Source organism: Neoarius graeffei, chromosome 1 (genome assembly GCF_027579695.1).
Source record: "Neoarius graeffei isolate fNeoGra1 chromosome 1, fNeoGra1.pri, whole genome shotgun sequence".
NCBI classification, from domain to species: Eukaryota; Metazoa; Chordata; class Actinopteri; order Siluriformes; family Ariidae; genus Neoarius; species Neoarius graeffei.
This window is the reverse complement of record NC_083569.1, coordinates 119520686-119532427: the sequence shown is the minus strand read 5'-3', so window position 1 is coordinate 119532427 and position 11742 is coordinate 119520686. Positions and strand designations below refer to the sequence as shown.

Genomic DNA, 11742 nt, shown 5'->3' with positions numbered 1-11742 from the left:
GGCTTCCAAAGACTCTCCTTCACCACCAGCTGAGAGTACTGGGGAAGCAATCCCCCAGTCTGCAGGCGTCCTCACTCCAGAGACTGTCTGCTCTGAGGTCACAACCCTCACACACACACCTACAGACACACCAGCACAGACTCGCACCAGATATGGACGAAGGTGCAAACCAGTCATGAGACTGGATTTGTAGACACTGACACGTCTACCATTTGGCCTTTTTTTGGGGGGGGACGGAAAGACATGTACTGTCTTTAAAAAAAGGAGAGAATGACATGGCAATTGCATTTTGAGTCTTGAAAAAAATGATTACAGTTTATTGCACTTTGAGTTTGTTTGGATTACCTCAGTTACAGGGGAACATTTACAAGGTAAATGTGTTTACTAGAGAAGTAACATTTACAACATGCTAAGGATACATGTTATGTTTGAAAAGAAGAGCTACTTGAAATATTTTTCTAGCTGGTATGAAGTTTACTATGGTTCAAATGCACTTTCTTTGCAGGCCATTCCCTCAGCAAGGCCTCTGGAATCCTGGGTCAAAGCAGGAGAAGGGCCATTAACAATAACGTGGAGGTGGCAAAAAAGGCATCCAGATGGCTCTGGCTGAAGAGGGGCGACAAGTGGGGGTCGTAGTATGCCACTTGGACACAGACCGGGGCTTGATCAACCCCGGTCGGGTCACCTGTCTGAGGGTGTCTGTTGTAAGACCCGAAACACCCGATGAAGCCAGGATACAACACTGATGATGTGTCCAAGTTCGTGCATTGGAAGATGTATGTATCACCGCAACAGTCTGGAATAACCAGTGGCAACCAGGAAGAGACTGGTTGACAACTGCGAATAGAGCAGTGACATCTGGAGAGACAGAGGACAGCCGGAGAGATGGCAATCAGGGTGGGGAGGGTTGGCAGCCCAAACAACATCTTCTAAAGGAAGAACCCAAAACTTGCTACAAAAACCACAAAGGAGAAAGACCCCCGGAGGTGCCCGGGGGGGGGATGAGCACCCCAAACGGACAGACCCAAGGTTAATGACACAGGACAATGGACAAATGACATCACAAGGATTATGCACCTGCAGCAAAGCCTGTAAGAATATCAGGGGCTTGAAGATACATCAGGCCAGGAAGGGGTGCACAACAGGGGTAGTGGTGACACAGCGCACAGAAGCATCTTCTGGTGAGACAACAAAGGAGCTTGGCCCGGAGGCAAGCCACAGTGCCCAGAGCCTCTCACTGTCAGTCATGCCTACTGCCAGCACCCTACTGGCTGACCCAATGGCAAGTAGTACCCAGAGCCACTAACTACCATCAGCTGCCAGAGATGAACAGAACCATCAGAGCCACCAAGCAACACCTGCACCAGCTGTCCACAATGACACTCCAACAGCCTACTCAAGGATCCAGTGGCCCCAGTCCACAAAGACAACCAAGTGGCATCAGTTCGATGGGGATGTTGACCAGATCCTGGAGGGGATGGCTAAGGGGGATGTAGAAAGCCGGCTGGCTACTATGGCTACAATCATAGTTAACATCGCAGCCAAGTGATTTGGGATGAAGGAGGCCAAGCCCGCACAATAAGCCTATGCTCCAAACCACCAAGCAAGGAGAATCCAGTGCCTCAGGGAAGAGCTCAAGGCTCTCAAGAGGCAAGATAAGAAGGCAGGGGCTGTGGAGAGGGAAGGTCTGACAGATCTGCGGGCAATCCTGAGGAAGGAGCTACTGACCTTGTGGAGGGCAGAAAACCACAGGAGGAGGCATAGGGAGAGGGCAAGGAGGAGAGCTGTATTCCTGGCCAACCCCTTCAAGCTGACCAAGGAACTTCAAGGTCAGAAGAGGACTGGCCATCTTACCTGCTCGAGAGAAGCCATTAATGACCACCTTAAGAGCACCTACAGTGATAGCAGGATAGACCAACCCCTGGGAACATGTGAGGCTCTCATAACTCCACCAGAGCCAACAGCAGACTTCAACCTGAAGGAGCCCAGCCTAAAGGAAGTGGAGGAAGTGGTGAGGAGAGCAAGAGCCAGTTCTGCACCAGGCCCAAGCGGAGTGCCTTACAAGGTATACAAGAACTGCCCAAAGCTACTGCACCAGCTTTGGAGCGCCTTGAAGGTGATCTGGAGAAGAGGGAAGATCGCCCAGTCATGGAGATATGCGGCAGGGGTGTTTATTCCGAAAGAGGAGACATCTGAGAAGGTTGATCAGTTTCGGATCATGTCTCTGCTCAGTGTAGAGAGCAAGATCTTCTTCAGTGTGCTGGCCAAGAGACTCACCAACTTCCTGCTGAACAACAATTACATTGACACCTCGGTACAGAAGGGAGGCGTACCAGGTGTTGCAGACTGCCTAGAGCACATACCGTAGGTGTAGTGACTCAGCTCAGCAGGGAGGTGAGAGAGGGCAGAGGGGACCTGGTGGTACTGTGGCTGGATCTCACCAACGCCTATGGTTCAATACCACTTAAGCTGATAGGAGTGGCACTCGACAAGCACCACGTTCCACAGAAGGTGCAATATCTCATCTTGGACTACTACAGAAAGTTCAGCCTGAGGGTATCTGCTGGTCTTACAACATCTGACTGGCACCAGCTTGAAGTGGGGATAATCACTGGCTGCACCATCTCGGTGACCCTGTTCGCCTTAGCAATGAACATGCTGGTCAAGTCAGCAGTACGAGAGTGTCGAGGCCCTCTCAGCAAGTCAAGCATGAGACAGCCGCCCATAAGAGCCTTCATGGATGACATCACGGTAACAACAACAGCCATGCCCGGAGCCAGGTGGATCCTTCAGGGGTTGATGAAGCTCATGTTTTGGGCCCGCATGAGTTTCAAACCCACCAAATCCCAGTCTTTGGGCCTGAAAAAAAGGGAAGGTCATGGATAGATTCCGCTTCAGGCTGGGAGAAGACCAAATTCCGTCTGTTATGGAAGAAACAGTGAAAAGCCTCGGGAAAGTCTTCAACTGTAGCCTGAAGGATATAGATTCTATCAAGGCAACCAACGCCAACCTGGAGGGATGGTTGAAGGTGGTAGACAAGTCTGGCCTCCCTGGGCGATTCAAGGCATGGGTCTACCAGTACGGGATCCTCCCAAGAATCCTCTGGCCCTTGCTCATCTACGAGGTACCTATGACTGCAGTAGAGGGATTTGAGTACAAGGTGAGCAGCTATCTCCGCAGGTGGCTAGGTTTGCCATGCAGCCTGTGCAGCATTGCTCTGTACAGGAACACCAATAAGGTCAGGCTCCCTCTCAGCTCAATCAGGGAGGAGTTCATCATGGCTCGAGTAAGAGAACATCTGCAGTACACCAGATCAGGAGACAGCAAAGTAACCAGGGCAGGGATTGTTGTAAAGACAGGAAGGAAGTGGAAGGCAGGTGAGGCAGTGCAGCAGGCAGAAGCTTGCCTACAGCAGAAGGTCCTTTTTGGAAGCATGGCTCATGGCAGAGCTGGGCTTGGATGTTTTCCATTGACCCGATTTAACACCACCAGCGAGAAAGAGAGGAGAATGTTGGTTCAGGAAGAGGTGCGCTCTGCAGTGGAGGAAGAAAGAACATCTAGTGCTGTGGCAATGAGACAGCAGGGTGCTTGGATGAGGTGGGAACAGGCAATGGAGCGGAATGTCATCTGGCAGGACATCTGGAAGTGGAACACCCAGAGGATCAAGTTTCTGATCCAGGGGGTTTATGATGTCCTCCCCAGCCCTTCCAACCTGTTCAAATGGGGCAAGGTTGAAACACCAGCTTGTCCACTTTGCTCTAAAACTGGGACCCTTGAGCACATCCTAAGCAGCTGTGCTAAGGCACTGGGAGAAGGTTGCTATCATTGGAGACACGACCAGGTCCTCAAATCCATCGCCAAGGCAATCAGCAAGGGGATCAGTGATAGCAGGTGTACCAACACCACAGCCAGAACTATCCAGTTCGTGAAGGCAGGAGAACAGCTAAAGAACAGACCCAAGAACTGCCCAGGAGGTCTGCTTTCCACAGCACGAGACTGGGTGATGTCAGTTGACATAGAAAGGCAGCTGAAGATTCCAGCTCATATCACCCAGACTGCACTGAAACCAGACATCATCTTGGTGTCAAGTGCCACAAGACAGCTGATCCTCTTGGAGCTGGCCCTGGGAAGAGAGGATGGAAGAGGCACAGGAGAGGAAGAGGGCAAAATATCAGGAGCTTGTGGAGGACTGACGCAGGAATGGGTGGAGGACCAGGTGCATGCCAGTGGAGGTGGGCTGTCAGGAGTTTGCAGGCCATTCCCTCAGCAAGGCCTATGGAATCCTGGGGATCATGGGTCAAAACAGGAGAAGGGCCATTAACAATAATGTGGAGGTGGCAGAAAAGGCATCCAGATGGCTCTGGCTGAAGAGGGGCGACAAATGGGGGTCGTAGTATGCCACTTGGACACAGACCAGGGCTTGATCAACCCCAGTTGGGTCACCTGGCTGAGGGTGTCTGTTGTAAGACCTGAAACACCCGATGAAGCCAGGATAGAACACTGATGATGTGTCCAAGTTCGTGCATATTTCTGCATAAATATGACCTAAAACATCATGATTTTCACACAAGTCCTAAAAGTAGATAAAGAGAACCCAGTTAAACAAATGAGACAAAAATGTTATACTTGGTCATTTATTTATTGAGGAAAATGATCCAATATTACATATCTGTGAGTGGCAAAAGTATGTGGACCTCTCAGATTAGCAGTTAATTTGAAGGTGAAATTAGAGTCAGGTGTTTTCAATCAATGAGATGGCAATCAAGTGTGAGTGGGCACCCTGTTTTATTTAAAGAACAGGGATCTATCAAAGTCTGATCTTCACAACACATGTTTGTGGAAGTGTATCATGGCACAAACAAAGCAGATTTCTGAGGACCTCAGAAAAAGCGTTGTTGATGCTCATCAGGCTGGAAAAGGTTACAAAACCATCTCTAAAAGAATTTGGACTCCACCAATCCACAGTCAGACAGACTGTTTACAAATGGAGGAAATTCAAGACCATTGTTACCCTCCCCAGGAGTGGTCGACCAACAAAGATCACTCCAAGAGCAAGGCATGTAATAGTCGGCAAGGTCACAAAGGACCCCAGGGTAACTTCTGAGCAACTGAAGGCCTCTCTCACATTGGCTAATGTTAATGTTCATGAGTCCACCGTCAGGAGAACACTGAACAGCAATGATGTGCATGGCAGGGTTGCAAGGAAAAAGCCACTGCTCTCCAAAAAGAACATTGCTGCTCATCTGCAGTTTGCTAAAGATCACATGGACAAGCCAGAAGGCTACTGGAAAAATGTTTTGTGGACAGATGAGACCAAAATAGAACTTTATGGTTTAAGTGAGAAGCGTTATGTTTGGAGAAAGGAAAACACTGCATTACAGCGTAAGAACTTTATCCCATTTGTGAAACATGGTGGTGGTAGTATAATGGTTTGGGCCTGTTTTGCTGCATCTGGGCCAGGAAGGCTTGCCATCGTTGATGGAACAATGAACTCTGAATTATACCAGTGAATTCTAAAGGAAAATGTCAGGACTTCTGTCCATGAACTGAATCTCAAGAGAAGGTGGGTCATGCAGCAAGACAACGACCCTAAGCACACAAGTCGTTCTACCAAAGAATGGTTAAAGAAGAATAAAGTTAATGTTTTGGAATGGCCAAGTCAAAGTCCTGACCTTAATCCAATCGAAATGTTGTGGAAGGACCTGAAGCAAGCAGTTCATGTGAGGAAACCCACCAACATCCCAGAGTTGAAGCTGTTCTGTACGGGGGAATGGGCTAAAATTCCTCCAAGCCGGTGTGCAGGACTGATCAACAGTTACTGGAAATGTTTAGTTGCAGTTATTGTTGCACAAGGGGGTCACACCAGATACTGAAAGCCAAGGTTCACACACTTTTGCCACTCACATATATGTAATATTGGATCATTTTCCTTAATAAATAAATGACCAAGTATAATGTTTTTGTCTTATTTGTTTAACTGGGTTCTCTTTATCTACTTAGATTAGATTAGATTAAACTTTATTGATCCCTTTGGGAGGGTTCCCTCAGCGAAATTAAGATTCCAGATAAATTAAATTAAATATTTACATATGTAACACTGTCTATTGTACATGAGCTAAGGTGACTGTCATGTACTTTCAATTTAGGCCAAATCAGAAGATATAGTTTCGCTCAAGGAGGATATATATGTGACATGGACAACAGTTTGAAAACGGTAACAAAGATATATTCTTTACTGGCAGAAAAGCCACTCTTCAGTTGCACCAAACTGAAGAGTTCAGTTAACGACTGAATTTATATTTCTCCATCAAAACCCAGTAACCAACTTGAGATACGGTATACTATTAAACAGGCTCAGTTGTAAACAACAACAAAACAGATGCACAATATGGGGAAAAAAAAGAAAAGAAGTAATACTGTTCAAAGTGCAAATAAAATAGAAAAATGGGCCCAAAATAATAAACAAAAAGTCCAATGAAGTCAGTCGTACAGATTAGTCAGTGTCCTCAGTTCGTCCGTATCCAGTGTGGGTGTGTGTATTAGTACTTCAATGTACAACTGTTTAATTGTTCATATACTTGTTCATCTAACCGGGTAGTGTGATTTTGTATCTTATCTGTATGAGGTGATAGATGTGCTTTCTCCAGATGCACGATGAAGCTGCCTCCGACGTCACACCCTCTACGCATGTAAGCCGGTGTCCTGCTCCGCGTCCCTCAGGTCCGGGCTCTGGCTCGCCATCCCAATCGACTCATACACAACCAAAAAAAAAAAAAACAACCTGCATAGAGTAGCAGTTTTTATAATCTCTCATCAGTCTCTTTTTCTCTATTTAGACATTTTTCAAAATCAACTGTACAGTATTTATTCTCTTTTTAATCTTAAATCAGCGAACATGAACCATTCACATTGACAATGTACCATATACAGCTATAAAATGAATTTTTAAACAGCCAACACACAGAGACTCAGATTGTTGGCGCGCCCACGTCTAAGACGCACTATTTCGAATAATGAACGCATTGTCAAGAGGGGCAGGGGCCAATATGGACGCGAGCATTTTATACCCTATTTGGAATGTTTTGTGGCGTATTACTTGACTTCATAGTCTCAATATCGAAAATCTTGCACAAATATACAACTTCCAACATAATTATCTGGATATTCAACAGATTTCAGCATCAGATGAATTTGTTTTGACCGCCGCCATATTGAATACATGTCGGACCTGTTCATGTATTTATGCCGCCCCATTTGTAGCATCCCAAGCGAGTAAAACCTGATCCAAGTCTTTCGCTAGGTGGTGTCTTACGGTCTATGTACGAATACTCAAAAGAGACAAGAAAACATGGATAAGAAAAAAAAGAAAAATACATCTATTTTGTCATTCTTCGGCAGAAAGAGAGTACATTCACCTGAAAAAACTTATACCCCTGATACCCAAGGTAATTAGTCATACTAGATTTACAACAACTACTACTGCAACATCAACTATTACAACAGCAACCACTACTACTTGTATAAGTTGTTACTACGGTTGTTAAACATTAAAGAAATGTTCAGAGATTGAGTTCAATTATTTTATTTTCTATCATCACAAAATACTGAACAGCATGCAGAACAATCATAGACATACATACACACATCACTGGCGGCTCGTTAATAAGGGTGATTTGGGCGACGCACTCCCAAACGGAGGGAGATTTTTTTTTTATCTACTCCTACTACCACAGCAACAGTAATGTAATTGTCCAATCAGGCTAAGGTCGCGCCTGGTGTAGCCACGCCCTTTTGGGGCGATTTCTGTCAGGTTCAGATTTGCCCCAAAATCTCCCATTGACAGTAATTGTATGTACGTTTTTTTCGAAAATCATGCTCCCAATGCATTTTCTATTAGGTTTTATGTGCTAGCACAAGCTTACATCATACAGTACGTCATACGCCTGTTGCGCGGGAAATGTGTGAACATTCTATGAACAAGATGGCGAGTGTTGAGTGCAACAATAGGATAGCGTCTCTGAAAGAAGTTCCCTTTAGTCGTCGTACCAATGAGGAGAAAACGGCAATCAAACAGCTAGGACCTCCTAGACCGAATTTAAACATCAAGCAAGTGTCTACGAAGGGGGAGAAGACCTACTCAAGAGGTTTTAACAAGAACTGGTACCACCGGAAAACTTGGCTAGCTGGCTGTGATGTAGTCAGTGCTCTTTTTTGCTACCCTTGCGTTCTCTTCCACCCTGGAAGTAGCACAGCAGACGGTACAGTGATATCTGATATTTGAATTTACTAGGCAAAAGGGTTTTTTTTTTGTGTGTGTGTGTGTGTGTGTCTGTGTGTGTGTTACCAATGGCAGTTTAACATTGCCATGCTTGGAATATTTCAGTAGCCTCAAGTTCTCTCTGACTTGGTGTAAATTAAGCATATTTTCAGTTTTTATATATTGTACAGTATGTGTGTTCATTGGAGCCAGCAGCACCTTACCTTTTTTCCAACTTGTTAAGCCAAGTTGCACTGACTACAAAACCTTGTGTAACCTTGTGTGTATATAGCTAAATAACTAAAGCCTTTTATGTTCATTGACATGCTTGTAATACTTTAAATTTCCTTTTAAGGCATGGCTTTCTGGAGGAATTCTTGGGGAAAAAACTGCAGAATTTATTTAGAATTATTATTTGTTGTTAAAATGGTGCAATTCCATATTTAAAAAAATGCATAATTAAGCTGCACACGTTTGTTTGATGGTTATGCTTTTCTTCATCTTTTCCAAAACTTAAATAAACACTTGTTTTGGATTTATATCCTGCCACTTTAATTGCATTCTTTAGAATGAAGAAATTAGAATATGTTTATAATTAAGAATTTGTGTCTACTTATTATAGAATACTGGAAAAATATGAGAAAATAAATGAGTAATGTAATATTAATTGATTGTGATGCCAAATGCTTTGCTTTGAAGGCTTCACAATGAATCGTCCTTAGTTTTAGCCTGGCAAGCCAGACTAAATGTGAATATTTGCCACTCGTAGGCAAAAATATTTTTGGCCGCTAGGCGGGTGGGTCTAGTTTACTAGGCGACCTTAGTTTGCCACCTTTAACTTGTTCAGTGGGGTGGCACGGTGGTGTAGTGGTTAGCGCTGTCGCCTCACAGCAAGAAGGTCCGGGTTCGAGCCCCGTGGCCGGCGAGGGCCTTTCCGTGTGGAGTTTGCATGTTCTCCCCATGTCCGCGTGGGTTTCCTCTGGGTGCTCTGGTTTCCCCCACAGTCCAAAGACATGCAGGTTAGGTTAACTGGTGGCTCTAAATTGACCGTAGGTGTGAATGTGAGTGTGAATGGTTGTCTGTGTCTATGTGTCAGCCCTGTGATGACCTGGCGACTTGTCCAGGGTGTACCCCGCCTTTCGCCCATAGTCAGCTGGGATAGGCTCCAGCTTGCCTGCGACCCTGTAGAACAGGATAAAGCAGCTAGAGATAATGAGATGAGAACTTGTTCAGTGTTGCCACCTAGTGGAGAGAAGAGATATTGTCTATATTGATATCCGAATTTACCAGGCAAAAACAAGTTCGGCCAATTGATTTGCTACCTAGGTCAATTTACTTCAGTCCTGTGGACATTTATGGTCTGTGTAGACATAACGGGGGGAAATTGCCCCCCCTGAAAAAAAATTCAGGAGCCGCCACTGACACACATCCTGATTCTGATGATTTCATCAACTGTTGTACCATTAGTATCAGACATTATTAATTTTCAAACTTCATAGCCTGAATTTGAACCCAAGATTGAAGATTCAGCATCCCATCTGATTCTCTGAAATTAGAAGTCGAGATAATTAGAGACAGGCAGAATTAGACCGTCACAGCATGCAAAAAACAAACCCATTCTTGTGCTATAATTTACAAGGAGGAGATAATATTGATGTGATATATAGTGGCCTGTGGTTGAATTCCAAAATATTGCCACTGATTAAATAATATCTCAATATATTTGGTTGAAGCATTGATTTTTGTCATCTACATTGCTTCATATGGCTTCTAATACCAAAAAAGCCAAGAATTGATAAGAAAAAAACAGCCCCTGGGCTGCCCCAGGCCATTATTAAAAAATGTTCTGTTTCCGGTCCACCGGCCGGGTGAGTGCCGTTTGTGCGGTTGGAATTTTTTTTAACGCCGGTTTTTCGAAATTTTTTTCGGGTTCGTAAATCTAAAATCGAACTTGACATTTACGCATTCCGCGCAGAATATAGACTCAAATCAGCTCTGCGCATGCGCCGTGCGGCACAAAAAAATGGCAGCCACCATGAAGGAAGGAGATCCAGAGTTTTCAAACATTTGCTTAAGTGTGAAATCGCAAAATGGTATTCTAGCGAACAACAAAATAGTAAAGATTCAGAAAAACAAATCATTCAGTAATCATTTTAATAGTGTAATTTCATCCGAACTAGGCCTAACGGTCGATTTAGAACTACAAAAAGTCCGTGTGTCGGACCATCACAAACCGTTACTGGAAAATTCGTTTGATCTTGATCCATCCGAGACGTTACAAACAGCTTTTGAGTTTTGTTATGCGAAATTCATTGCCTACTTTGTTAATGACCCTGACAGATCTGTAGGAGAACCTAATAGATCTATTCAAAATGAGAACGGAACTGAACAAAAAAATGCATTTACGGAACTAATGCAGGTTGGCTGGACAGAATTAAAAACTTTGTCTGTAGCAAATAAAAAGAACGAATTACACAATGAAATTATAAAAGATATCCAGAGAGAAGGACCTTATCTATCTAGACACAGCTGCAGCTGCAAGAGTAGCAAAAAAATCTAAAAAATAAGCATGTTAAAGTTTATTTACATTGAGGTTAAAATTTGTTTACACTGAAGTTTTGCTTGTCATAGTTTCAAAGAACAAAAACCTGAAAACATTGGTAAATTATCAGTTTCTTTGCACGCTTACATAAAAATTCTGAATGTCAAATGAGTGCAGTGCAGTACAAAGTTTAGTGTTCAAAACATTTTAAGTACCTTTGTAAAAGTTTTGCAAATGTTGCAGTCAGCATTTAAAATGCTAACTTAAAGTTTTTGTACAAGTTTCAGTTGATTAAACTGTCATATTTTATTAAATGTGTCTGCTTTTGTAATAAAAAAAGTACTGAAAGAAAAAGCAAACACAGCATTGCGATTTCTTATCCATCCATCCATCTCTCTCTCTCTCTCTCTCTCTCTCTCTCTCTCTCTATATATATATATATATATATATATATATATATATATATATATATATATATATATGTATGTAGCAGTTCGGATGGGTGGGTGGAGCACAGAAGGATGGCAGGCCAGAACTGAGTTCACAAAACCCGTTTATTTTAGCTTTTCAGCCTTGACTATACACACAGACACACACACACTCCCGTCGTCTGGTTGGGGAGCCCTGATCTGCTCTCGCTCTCCTCCTTAAATAGGGCGCGGTCACTGGGGAAGACACACAAACACATTAATCAACCTCAGGTGCAGTGATTCTGCCACTTACCTTCCCCGACTCCACCCTCAGGTCACAGACCGACACTTGGCCACGCCCCCGCTGCCACATACCCCCACCGCCCGACTCAGGCCAGGCGGCCGTCCGGCCTGCAGCTGACTCTCCCCCCCCTTGACGGGAGAGGAAATCTGCCACAGCCATCTGCGCCCCCGGCCTGTGGATCACCTTGAAGTTGAAGGGTTGGAGTGCCAGATACCAACGGGTGATCTGC

At 44.4% G+C, this 11742-nt stretch overlaps 1 pseudogene; it reads left to right on the top strand.

The window, feature by feature from the left end:
* Positions 1-1513: 1513 nt before the first annotated feature.
* Positions 1514-4394, top strand: LOC132886129 (uncharacterized; annotated as a pseudogene).
* The last annotated feature ends 7348 nt before the right edge of the window (positions 4395-11742 follow it).